The sequence below is a fragment of the Sander vitreus genome, chromosome 4 (genome assembly GCF_031162955.1).
Source record: "Sander vitreus isolate 19-12246 chromosome 4, sanVit1, whole genome shotgun sequence".
In the NCBI taxonomy this organism is placed as follows: domain Eukaryota; kingdom Metazoa; phylum Chordata; class Actinopteri; order Perciformes; family Percidae; genus Sander; species Sander vitreus.
Window position 1 is genome coordinate 23,851,554 of NC_135858.1, and position 12,727 is coordinate 23,864,280.

Consider the following 12,727-nt stretch of genomic DNA (forward strand, 5'->3'; position numbering starts at 1 on the left):
CCCTGCTGTGACCCAGACAGGTGTGTCCAGGAAAACATTATGACGTAAAGCAGTTGCAATGTGGTCTTCTTTTACAGGTTGTGCAGAGGGCACAATCAGAGAGCAGCGCTGTGATGCTGGAAGTAATTTTAGCAGATGGGGTTCGCCTGTTACTCAGTGCACCTGTTCAGTTAAATACATGGTAGACTGCAGCTGCCATGGTAGATGAGAAAAGAGCCATGCATTTTAGGATCTTTTTTGAAGTAAGCTCCACCCTTTTGCCACACTTTAAATTGCATCTTTTTGATGATTATAATGTTCAGTTTTAGGACACTTTGACAGAGAAGGGTTATTGCTGTTTGAATGTTGAAAGATACTTTTCAAACACTGATTATAATGATACAACACACACAGGCACCTACTCTATAGTCCTCCCAGTCCCACTTCCTTAGCCTCTTCACTTAATATAGATGTATCAGCTAATTAATTGAAGAGTTCCGACTTATTGAGGGTGCAATGTTGCTTGCAGCCATTTGACTTTATCAGGAGGTCAACTACATATAATCAAGCTTTTATTGCATCTCAATTCCGGAGACTCTTCAATTTAAGTAGAATGACAGGGAGCAAAGATGAATGACTCGTACACTGCAGTACAATTGTTTCACCCAGACATATAGGGTTTGCTTTGTGGCATTTCTAACCATTGTTCAGAACTATCAAATCGTTCTTCTTATTATCATATATATTCAATCAATGTCGTCAACTGCAAGTTTCTAAGCTCATGTTTAAAGGAGAATTCCGGTCGATTTCAACACTGTAGCTCTGTTGTTTGTGGTCACGGGAGTGCTGTCAGTAGCGAGAAAAATGAAAATAATTGGTGTTGCCTACACCGAGTTATACTCTGCTGGAGTTCGCACCCAGGCGGCTGAAACCGGGCAGGTTTTAAACATGCTTTTAGCCTCTTAACATGTTTCGAGATGTCATTACAAGTGCCTAACCATGTGAACTGATTCCTTTCCAAGTGAACACAGTGAATATGACTGTAGTAGATGTGAAAGAAATGCATACAAGTTGTGCTAATTCAGCCAGTGCACATACCTCTGTTTAGTTCCGGGTGTTCCAGTGAAGTCCACACAAGTCAACTGTCGAACTCATACAATCCAATATTCCAAAACTTATTTTTTCCACCAAAAAACGATGGCCACGAATTACAATGGTTAAATAAACGCGGTGAAATAACGCCAAATATTCATTCCAGTGTTTCCCTTATTTAGTCTCAGCAGCGCAGCGAGTCCATGAACGAGGCAATCTGTTTGTGGTGAGTTCACATGTCTGTAAGAAAAGCAGGACAGGTGAGGTGAGTCAGGTGAAGATCACGTTGATTACACACAGGCTTGGTAGTGACCGACACGGTAACGTGCTGCAGATCCGGTGTTTTTAGCTGAGCTGGACCAGAGAATATTTGGTGTAAAACAGACCGGTGATGCTGTTAGCTGGAAGTGAATGTATCCCCGCTGTTTTGATGAGGACGACTTTACTGAAAAGAGCGAGTGCTGGCATTACTATGGACATCACCACTCGGAAGGAATCACTTCACATGGTTAGGCACATGTAATGACATCTGGAACATGTTAAGAGGCTAAAAGCATGTTTAAAACCTCCTCCATTTCAGCCACCTGGGTGCGAACTCCAGCAGGAGCGTAACTCGGTGTAGGCAACACCGATTATTTTCGTTTTTCTCGACTACTGACCGCACTCCCAGACCACAAACAACATAGCTACGTGTTGAAATCGACCGGAATTCTTCTTTAAGGCACAAGTTGTCACTGCAGATGAAACGTGGCACATCTTTTTGTCTGGAAAATGGTGAAGGCATGTTTGGTGATGAGGTTTTCAGCACAGCTCAGAAACCCTTGTGGTCAGATGTGGCAATTAGTTCAGTTTTTTGTTGATTTTCTACAAAGTAATGAAGGCATTTTACAGTATCAAGGCTGTAAACGAAATAACTTTTTATTTTCTAGTGTTGTATGCTGTTTTTATGCTTCAACATTACCATATTACCATGTCATATTCCAACATTTCTTATTCAATTATCTCTGCTTCAGTCTCTGCTTGAGGTTGGCTGTGGTGTTGTCTTTTTTGTCTCCTTTTTGTGCTCAGCCACAGTGCCCATGTGGAGCAGCTGCTGACAGCCCTGCATGTCCACGTAATGAACACTAATCACCTTATTAGCACTCAGAAACACAGCAGAGTGGGCAGGATCAATCAACTTCATCAATCAAGTTAGGATAGGAAAATACTTTCAGAATTTTATTTTTAAAAATGTTTGGGAATGTCTGTCTAATATACCTACTAAGAAATTACTTAAATGGTGCATTATGTAAAAAATATTGCTGATATTACAGAAGTTGTTTTTGTGTTGTTAAATTGATTGAATATAAAGTTTACTTTGGTGTTCCCTGGAGCCAATATTGTTCACAGACAGACACTAATGTAGTTCTTAGGATTTAGTGGATATACATAAATGACATCAAATGTAAAGTGCAAAAGACAACACTTGAGTGCAGTCTGACGGGAAATCAGGGAATTGTTGTGTTAGTGAACTGTGGATGAGCTCCAGCCTGTCTTCCATATGCTACCTGCCCCCCTTACAGTCCTGTGCTTTCACACCCAGTTTGGGTTCAGGTTTATCACTGCCAAAATCAATAGAGAGGGCTGCCCAAACGCAAGGTAATTATGAGAGTCAGCGGGGTTCTGGGATTGCTGACAACACTGTTGTTGTGTTGAAGAACTGCTTCCATTCCCACCTCGCACCCCAAGGAAACACACAATAATTACATTTATGATAGAAAGTTATCTTGTTCCTCTTTTCCTGCCTTAGTTTAAAGGTGCCCAGTTTTCTTGTAAACATACCAAAGTTATGTTCACATTCAGTGTTAATTGCCAAAACACATTGTGTGTATCCGTGTGGTGTAACAAAGTGTTGAGTATCATTTCTGCCCTCATAAAACATTTGCAAAGCCATTTTTTTTTAGATATTTCAAATCCTGTATTGTTTGCATCCATTTTGCTTGCTGGCAGTCTTCTTCTTCTTCTCGGTTGTTGACACATTGCCTCATTTGTTGGACTTGTCCATCAGCAGAGTAGTGTGAAAGATGTCAAATGCACAAAATATATACTCATATTTGCATCCTTGTGCACGATACAAACAAAATAGGGACCCACTTGTAAAAATATAGTTCCATTGTGCTGCTAGTGGTCAAAAACAAAACCGTGTGTGTTCAGTACTGGCCTGCATAAGGTAGAATTCACACTAAATCCGGTGCTGCGGCAAAACCCCCAGTTTTATTCATTTGAATGGGGGTAGTCCGTTTAGGACTGCCTCTATAGCTTCTGTGGGATGGGGGACAAAAACAAGGAAAAAAACTAAACAGAAGCACCTATCCTCAACTCCCCAGGTCCTTGTGGAACAGCTGATTGTTTCCTGAAACAAGCTCCAGCACAAAGCACAACCCTTCCGTCTTTTCTTGTCTAGCTGATGTGAAATGAAGGTGCCTTTTTAAGTCCGGTTGGAAATGTAAACAATACAACAAGAACGGAAAACAATAATTGTGAAATATAAAGGCTACTTTTGCTACATTTGGGGGGTTTAATAGGATTATTATGATTGATTGGTTAAACAGGACTGCACAATTTGCCACAGTGCCAGATTTGGTCTGAACGCAGCCTGTCTCCATGGCACTCAAATGCAAGCAGTTACAGTACATGTACACAGTACTTGATATACTGTAGTGATATGTAAAATGGGATTGGCTCTTGTATCAGCCTGATCCCGCTGTCTTTCAACTTAACCATAGTGGAAAAGTTGTTTGTATGGATGAATAATCTTTTCTTTTCTTTTTTCTTAAAAAAAATATATATATTTTAGGCTTGCACTGACCCTTTTAAGGCAAACCAGGACAAAACGATTCTCATACACTTTGTAATTGTAGTTACCTGCTACCTTACCTGCCCACACGTTTAGAAACTGTGACAGCAGGGAATCAAAACGGATTCCTTTAACTAAACTAAGGTGTATGATTGTTCTGCTATACATAGCTGTTGTTATATACAACATGTCATTTTTTATTTTGTATCTCCCTGAATCTTTGAAATGTTTCATCCATCCACAGAGCTGCTAGACCTTTGGCAGAGTTCACTAGAGCTGCAGAGGCAGTTTTACAAAGTTTTTTTTAGCTACACCCTAGGTGTCACTCGAGGCTGCAGCTACACTACAGTTAGGAAGCGAGACTTAAGCAAGATTTGTTGTCCTCACATATACTGTATGATGGGTGTTACACGGACAAAATTATTCATAAGTGTTACTTTTACTTTTTCCAAGAGTATTCTCTGCAGTAGGGTGGTGTGTAAATGTTAAATTTATCCGGCTGCCTCAGGAAGCAGACAGCCATGATGAGAGATAGACAGAGAGGGGGATGAAACTAATGAAATGAGAAATGTGTGTGTGTGGGGGGGGAGTGGTAAGAGTCTCAGCATGACCCACATACAATTGCTCTTGTAATTGCACACTGTCTGATTATCTTGACAATTCTAAATTCCGATGGACTCACTTGAAATAAAATACTGCTAATTTGTTTACTGAGCCTCCTCCTGATTTGACTCTATTTGTTCTGCTGCGTGAAAACAAAGATCCTGTTTCATCTCCAGCTCCACACCACTGACAGCTCAGAGGCTTCAAACAGACAGAGAGGAGTTGATTGTATTTGACCTGCATGCGTCATTCATTGGAGCTCAACTTTGTTCAGGCATTTCTTGCCCTCCTTGGGGTAACACTATCAAGTGAGTGTTAGAGCAGCTTACCTGGGACCCTACTGCTACTGCTACTGGAAAACCACAATGTACTCTCGGTGATCCATTGTAACACAGAACCTTCTGAGCAGTAAATGAAAAGAATACAGGCTTTGTGTGTTCCTTTCAGTGTGTGCGTAGGATAGCTCTTGGCTACCTGAAACATTATACACCCATGAGGGCGTGGACAAGCCAACAGGCCACCCAAAGGCTTTGCTCACATCCCCTTATGGGTTTGTTTCAGGGCCTGCAGCCTGGCTTATCGATTGGCTCTACCACCAACATTTTCTGAAGCTCGGTACTCTTAGTAGAACTGTAACTCTAACCTTAGCAAGCAGCTTAATCTGTTTTCAGAGGTGATGCCTCAGAGCAAAGTCGCTGGAGGATGTTCATAAGATTCTGGTTTTCCAAAAGGTGTAACACGTTTGGTAAAGGAATGTATTGTTTATTATATATGTACAGGGTGCAATTTGCCCCTTTCTGGTCTACATGTCCCTGCCCCTGCTGAATTATTTTTATCCCTGGTGGGGACAAAATGTATCCCCCCTCAAAGCGATCAATGCAATAGACCATATATTATATATAAAAAATAGAAGTATTTTAAACTAAAAAGCGTCGTAACGTGAACTGTCTATAGTGCGATAGAACGATAAAATCTGAGCTGGCAGTTGCTGGTTGTATTTAGCCGCTACAGAGCTCTGGGACGCCAGCTACCAGCGGCAGTTGTTTAGGCGCCAATAGGCGACTGTGAGCCGGATACAGGCACCGCCAGAGGACGGTCCTTTCAGGGGCCATGGTAGTTGAGTTAAGCCAGAAAAAATAAGTGTCATGCGGCGCTGACAGTTGAGTTTAGGAACCAAAACTATTCATTAAGTTTGGGAAAAAGATTGGATTTGGATTAGAACACTCCCGAGGAGCAAACGAGCATTTCCTGGGTGAAAGTATTTTGTTTTTGCCGCATATAGTGAACTCCGCTCTCCGGCTTGGAAGCGCTGTGTTTTATGTTGACACCACGGTGTGCTATTTCATTTTGAGATTATTTTCCATTGGATATTGAAGTGCATACGTGTTTTAGCATATCTGGCCGAGTGGCACTATATCCATGGTATTGGAAGAGGGATTTAATTCTTGCATGTTTTGTTTTGTTGTCCGCGATCAAAAAACATCTCCCCCCCTCTGCTTTCTTCACGAATCACACCCTGTATATAGAGATCTTTTTTGGCTTTTGTTTTCACTTGCATAGATTACTATATGCGTGGGATATACCTGTATAAAAGTGCAATTACTGTTACAAAGTTGTGTAATACCAAAGAAATGTATGTGACACATTCTGAATCATCGTTTTATTCTGAAAAAATCAACTCCTGTGAACTCAGAGTAGGAGTATCTGTGAGCTGCTCCAAAGTACATTCTATGTTGGACTTTTTTCGGATGATAAAGGGATATATCATTGAAACACTTATTTGTAGATACCGTTAGTTTGTACTGTTTGGTGCAGAAGGGTGTACGTGAACAGGCGATTAAAATCCAGTGAATGCCTTTTAAGAGACCACTTTTTTGTGACTGTGCACGTAATGTGTAGTGATGGCTTGTACTGTCTTATGAGGATTAGGGAAATGTGATTTCTCAGTAATACAGTGGACAAAACTGACCTGTGCTTATTCGTCTGTGGGCTGAGCAAGTGATTTTCTCCATTATGTGTGAGTGTGCTTCAAAATCTGCACTGTTTGAGAGCTTTTCAGCTAACTGTCTGCCACTAATGTGTCAAATGGACAATGGGATGGTGAGGCTAATTTATGAAAAGAGTTTTTATGATGTTGGAAGAAGCTGGCAGAGCAAAGCAAATAATTGGACAGACAGATTTGATGTCACCTTTTAGATGAGGTAATGTCCCCTTTTTTTTGGAAAACTTTGCTCTCAAGTCGACATCCGGCCGCAGCATTTTCCTATTGAAAAAGCATAATCTGTTCTTAACAAGCAGACTCACTGAGGCAAATCCAAAGCAAAGCAACACCCACGGCTCGGATGGAAAGCTCTCAGATCAAGGGAAAAGAGGGGAGGTGGAGATGAAGATGGAAAGCTAACAAAGGGAAGACATCGGCAGAGAGAGAGAGCAGGAAATAAAGAGAAGATAGCTTTACTGCCTGCCTCCGAATAAACACAGTCAGGAAAATGCACGCATGTGTGGAAGGGGAAGCGAGGGAGAGAGTAAGACGAGCAGGGTAGGGCTGAAAGGGAGAATAGAAGGAGGGCTACTCTCAGTATCATCTGACGGGAGGGCTACTCTCAGTATCATCTGACGGGAGAGAGGCTGATCCCCGATAGCAGGTGTTGGAGCGTAGAGAGACTGTGTCTCTCTGAGTCAGACGCACAGAGGGAGCGATACGCAGAGGAGCACCAAGTTGTTGAGGAGAAGAGACCGAGTTGCAAGTGAGGCACTGCAGACAGGTAAGCATGGGCTGGGATGATGGAGTGCACTGTGCTTGTAGAGAGAGAAACTGTTGAAAGATAGATACATTGAGGTAGCTTACAAGACAGACAGATGAGGGAGAGAAATGGACAGACACAATACATTGTGCATTAGCTGCTGTACTTGATCAGATTAGTTGCTCTCTACTAAGTGGACCTGCAAAGCTTCCGGGTTTGTGTGTGTGTGTGTGTGTGTGTGTGTGTGTGTGTGTGTGTGTGTGTGTGTGGGTGTGTGTCAATGTGTGTGTCGGTGTGTGTAGTGTGCTGGTAGAAGGAAAGATGCAGCCAAGCAAGACAGTACTCTTAAAGCAAAATTATGATCTAAATATTACATTTCTTCAGTATTTATAAATCTAGGAACTCAAGCCCAGAGCAAGAATTTAATCCTATAATGGCGTTGAAAGGCAAAACCTGGAGCTGCTCCAGTGAAAATGAATTAGAAAAACAACATTCTCGTCTCCTACATTGCTTTGAGCTTTTCACATTCAGTCAAGCTTCATTTGACTGTTACGTCAACAATTATCAAGAAGAAAATGTGCCAGAATGTCTGCAAAGTTTGTGCTTGTGTCCCCAATTCACTCTTGCTGGAGCAACTCCAGTATTGTCTTTTTGTGACATCAAGAGAGGGGCTCTCTTGATGGGACTGATAGTGTAGATGCTGCTACACTTAAAGCTTTACACCCAGCGAATTGGTTGTAAGCAAATCAAGAAAAATAAAAGTAGATTTTGGCAGAGTTCCAATCATTTCTTCTTTTCAGCTCAGTTTTTTGAAGAGCAGTCAGAGCCAACAGGCTGTAATCATGTTGACAGATTCAGACAGAGAGAAGACGTCAGATTAACCTTGACATACAAGTCTTGCTGCTGCCTGACTGGCGGTTTAGCTGGTGGACTGATTGACGAGATGATAAGCATGCTGCACCAGAGCATGTTATTTTTTGTTGTTTTGTAAAATCAGAGGGAGTTATTTCGGAAGTAGCTATAAATCCCTGTTTAACTGAAAAAAAGCTAGTAGCTGGATCATTACTATTACCCACCAGGAATGTTTTGCTTCTTGTTGCATACACAGAAAACATTACGTATTTGGGTTATAGTGGCTAAGTAATGGATAGCACTCCTGATCTCTTTATTAATGCAAGATGCCCCGCGGTCTTCTTGCTGAGGAGGGCTTGTCTGCTAAAGCCCTTTAACGGACAATTAGTCTACCATTAATAGACAAGGTTACTCTACCAGAGCTGCACTCAATCCGATGATATCTAACCCTTCCTGCAGTGCCTGCGCCTATCTTTTGTTTGCCAAAGAAAAAAATGCATCTGCTGGGCTAGCAGACATGCAGTAGTCATTTTCAGCCCGTATTTAGTCTGGGATCAACAATATTTACTATCGTAGATTTCTGCCGGTGAACCTTCGAGATGAGCCTTTACATTAACCTTGTAATTCTTTGTCTTTTTATTATAAGCTTTAAGCGTTATTTGGTTTCATAACGTATCTTTTTCAATTCAATTCAATTTAAATTCAATTTTATTTATAGTATAAAATCATAACAATAGTTATCTCAAGACACTTTAGATAGAGTAGGTCTAGTCCACACTCTATAATTTACAAAGACCCAACAATTCCAGTAATTCCCCCAAGAGCAAGAATTTAGTGCGACAGTGGCGAGGAAAACTCCCTTTTAGGAAGAAACTTCGGACAGACCCAGGATCTTGGTAGGCAGTGTCTGAAGGTGCCGGTTGGGGATGTGATGAACAGTGGCAATAATAGTCACAATAAAGATAATGGAATTAGAAATAGTAGTTGTAGTAGTTCATGGTGTAGCAGGGCACTGCATCTTTTTGTAACTGTAATGACTGCAGTTATTCTGGTTAGAGTTTATGGGGCTTAGCACAACTGATAAACTGATAATGACAAATTATCTGTACACTTCCTTGAGTGGTGCAACGTCGATGCAATAATTGTCATCAAAGATTTTCCTTTGTCATCATTTTACTCATTTATTAAATATTAAAATCAACACATTATTGGATGGCAGAAACACAGCACATTTTTCTTTTGCTGTGTCCAACAGCATGATAATTGGTAATGCCTAAGCATGAATAATCGCAATATACAGTGAATACCACACGGCACACCATATGTTGCTGGTTTAGTTTTGCTTTTTTTGTTGAGTAAAATAATAATAGTTATTGTTTTAAACTTGTCAGCAAACCAAACATGGCACTTATGGTGTGGACTGAAGCTTTGGTCTTCATTTCAAAGGTTACCCCTCTCGAGGAAACACACATTTTATTGTGTAATTGATATATTCATTCTTAACATACACAAATAATGGTTCAACTGTTTTGCTGTATCTGACTGACCCTGACCCTCTCAGTGGCTCTCTGTAACTACAGCAACCCAAAACAGACCCGTCCTACTCAAATGTATGTTTAAAATTCAGTTTGCGGAGCATTCATTGTAGTCCAGCTCATTTGTATTTGCAGGTGCTCCTCGAGCCTGAGCCATGATCGGACTACAGAAAGATGGAAGTCTTATCAGGGCTCATGATCCAGCAGTCAGTGGAGGCAGCTGCTGGCAACACACAGGAATAATTGGTGTTTTAAGTTTCAGACTGCTTTGTGTCTATTTTAGAAACTTTCTTCTGCCAGAAATTAATATAAAAACCTGTTATTTTATAATTAAGAGCATCGTAATCCAGAGTGTGAATGGTTTGAAAGTGATACCAGTTCTTTTGGAGTTTTGCTCATGGTCTATACCAACATAAATGTCTAAGTTAGCCATTAATTCATTTTTACTCTGGGGCTTGATGTAAACACTTTAGAATGTGCTGTTTTAAAGCTATAGTGCGTATAGTTTCTGTCGCCCCATGTGGAATTCTAAGTAATAACAACAAAACTGTCAGCGTGTCCACATGATACAAGCCTTACGTGATCGCCCCCACGCACACACTTGTGGTAGTGACCGCACACTCTGCCCATAACAGCAGTTGATCAAGGATCTTTTTAGTAATTAACATTGGCATGAGCAATGTGTTTGCAGAGAGTGCATGAGTCATGTGTGTGCAGCTTGGCAAAAGGCAGTGAACTGATTGTTTAAGCTGGCTAGGTAAATGTTGCTTGGGATGTGCCTCCAGTGTGCCAATCATCCCGCTGACGTGACACAGTGACCCAGCCACCTGGCTGCTGCTGTGCATGGGCTTGACCTGTGCCAGTCACCAGGTCCAAAGCTCATTAGGACACACCACTGTTTAATTCATCTTAATAAAATAATGAGCTGTTTATATAACTCTAGGTCTCCTAGATAAAATGTGTGATTTTGCTGTAATATACATAATATTATTAACACAATGGGGCTTTCTGATTGCAGACATTTTGGTTTGTCCATTGCATAGTTGCATTATTAATGTGAGTCAAGTCAGTTTAATTTATAAAGCACCAAATCGCAACAGAAGTTATCTCATGAAACTTTTCATATAGAGCAGATCTAGACCATACTCTTTAATTTACAGAGACATAGTCTCGCTTTGCCAGACCCTCCTCCAAAGCACGCTAAAGGAGGGTCTACTCCAGATAGCATTCGGGGAAGGGAGAAAAACGTGCTCTGGTTTATTGGCATTTCTTAAAAACAATCAGAATCGTCAAACCAGAATGCTAAATTCCGCACAGAACCACTGCAAAATAGTCGTGCGAGAGAAAACTCAGATTGGACAGCTAGTCTAGCTAGCTGTCTCAATTTACCATGCAGAGATTGTAGGAGCAGTTAACCATTGTCCTCATAAATCCACCGAATTTAAAATTGCAACACAAAGAAAGCGGAAGGAAATGGAAAATACATGCATCCGGCGGAATTTCCTGCAGCACCGGAGCATGTGATGCATGATGTGGAACGTGAAGGATATAGACTAACAGAGACCCAACCAAGTGGCACCCTCCGGTTCTGAAATTGAAGCCAGCATGGAACTGCTAAAAACTGCAGTTCATTGGGTGGCCACTTGAGGATGGCTCCAAAAGCAAGTAAGTCTCCATTGACCCCCATGTTAAAATGCCCAACAAGCAGAATTAAACATGTTACAGCCTGGTACAAAAAACTGTTTTGGTCTTTAAAGCTAAGTTCACCCTTCATGACAACTGTACATGGGAGAATTTTTTGATAACTCACCTGTTTAGATTGTATTGAGGCTTAACGTTATGCATAATTAAGGGTGTTGAGCTTTGAGTGACAGGTAGGCTGCCGTCACAGTAGGCGAGCATAGACTGTAGGTGTCATTCGGCCCGGCTTAGCTCCATCCATGTTCCACCTCTACAGCTGGATGCACCGGAAGCTGCCCACTTTGTGCTATATTTTGGCTCTTCGGAAACCTATGGGTGACGTCACGGAGACTACATCCATATTTTATACAGTCTATGGACCCAGCATTCCCCCATGTGCAAACCCCACGGGTGTGCAAGGAAAAAAAACTCAAACAGAACCAGGCTCCAGGTGGGCTGCCATCTGCCTTGACCATAAATGATTATATTGAAATGAATAATGGCCAGTTTCCAATTAGGATGCCCTTTGGCCCTAGTGCAATGGAAACAAGTGATTCCAAATGACAGAAAAACAAAACCTTTATGGATATGTAATCACAAGGGACTGTTTAAAATTGTCACTGATGGAGTAGGTATATACAACAGGATGTGTGCCAGGGTTCTGTCAAACAGGATTCATGAACCAACATCATCTTTAAAGAATTACAGATTTCCATGAAGTGAGCTGCGAAAAAGAACATCAGTAACAACCATAAGGCTGTACAGTACAGTTCATATTTTTTCTTCACATGCTAATAATGTATTTACTGCACTAGTGCACCTCACTGCCTTCACAGCGGATAGTGAATTACTGAATAATGCTCTCTATTTTGCGACTCTACTAAATCCATATCATGCAGTGTCATCATCATGTCATATATCAGGATGGTGGTATTTGATAAGGTGGGCTCACTGTGATAGTCTACTGAATATGCCAGCCTGAAATCTCTCCCTGAGTCAAACTTAGCATTTACCCTTTCACCAGATATATTATCTGCCTTGTAAATGAATGCAGTGACACACACCAACACACACACACACACACATACTACAAAAAGATTTTCATTATGAGGGCCACCAAGCGTGCTATCGGTAGTTAAAGTGGCAGGCTGTCTTGTGGCATCTTTCTGTCTGTGGAGTTTTCCTAAATCAATGATTGATTTGCTCTTTTGTGCTTTGCCTTTCTTATTTGGATATGTGGTGGTCCCACATAGGAGGTTGAAGCAATGGGCAGGTGACATACACCTACTGTACAAAGGGTAAAGCATGATGAAAGAAACATGAATTTAAAATAAAAATAAAAGTGCAGCTCTGTTTACTCAGAGATTCTCCCCAGTTGTTAAAGGCGCAGCATTTTCAGATATGGG

The 12,727-nt window shown here is 41.2% G+C and overlaps 1 protein-coding gene across 4 annotated transcripts in view; it reads left to right on the top strand.

Annotated features, from left to right (window-relative positions):
* Window positions 1–12,727, top strand: part of rap1gapb (RAP1 GTPase activating protein b) — a 68,585-nt gene that overhangs the window by 16,915 nt on the left and 38,943 nt on the right. The window contains exon 1 of one of the 4 annotated variants that reach the window (XM_078249089.1): window positions 6,954–7,275. The exons of the other annotated variants lie outside the window; for them this stretch is intronic. The gene's annotated coding sequence lies outside the window, so the exon portion shown is untranslated. Of the gene's footprint in view, window positions 1–6,953; window positions 7,276–12,727 lie in introns of those variants that run through there. 4 annotated transcript variants of the gene reach the window in all.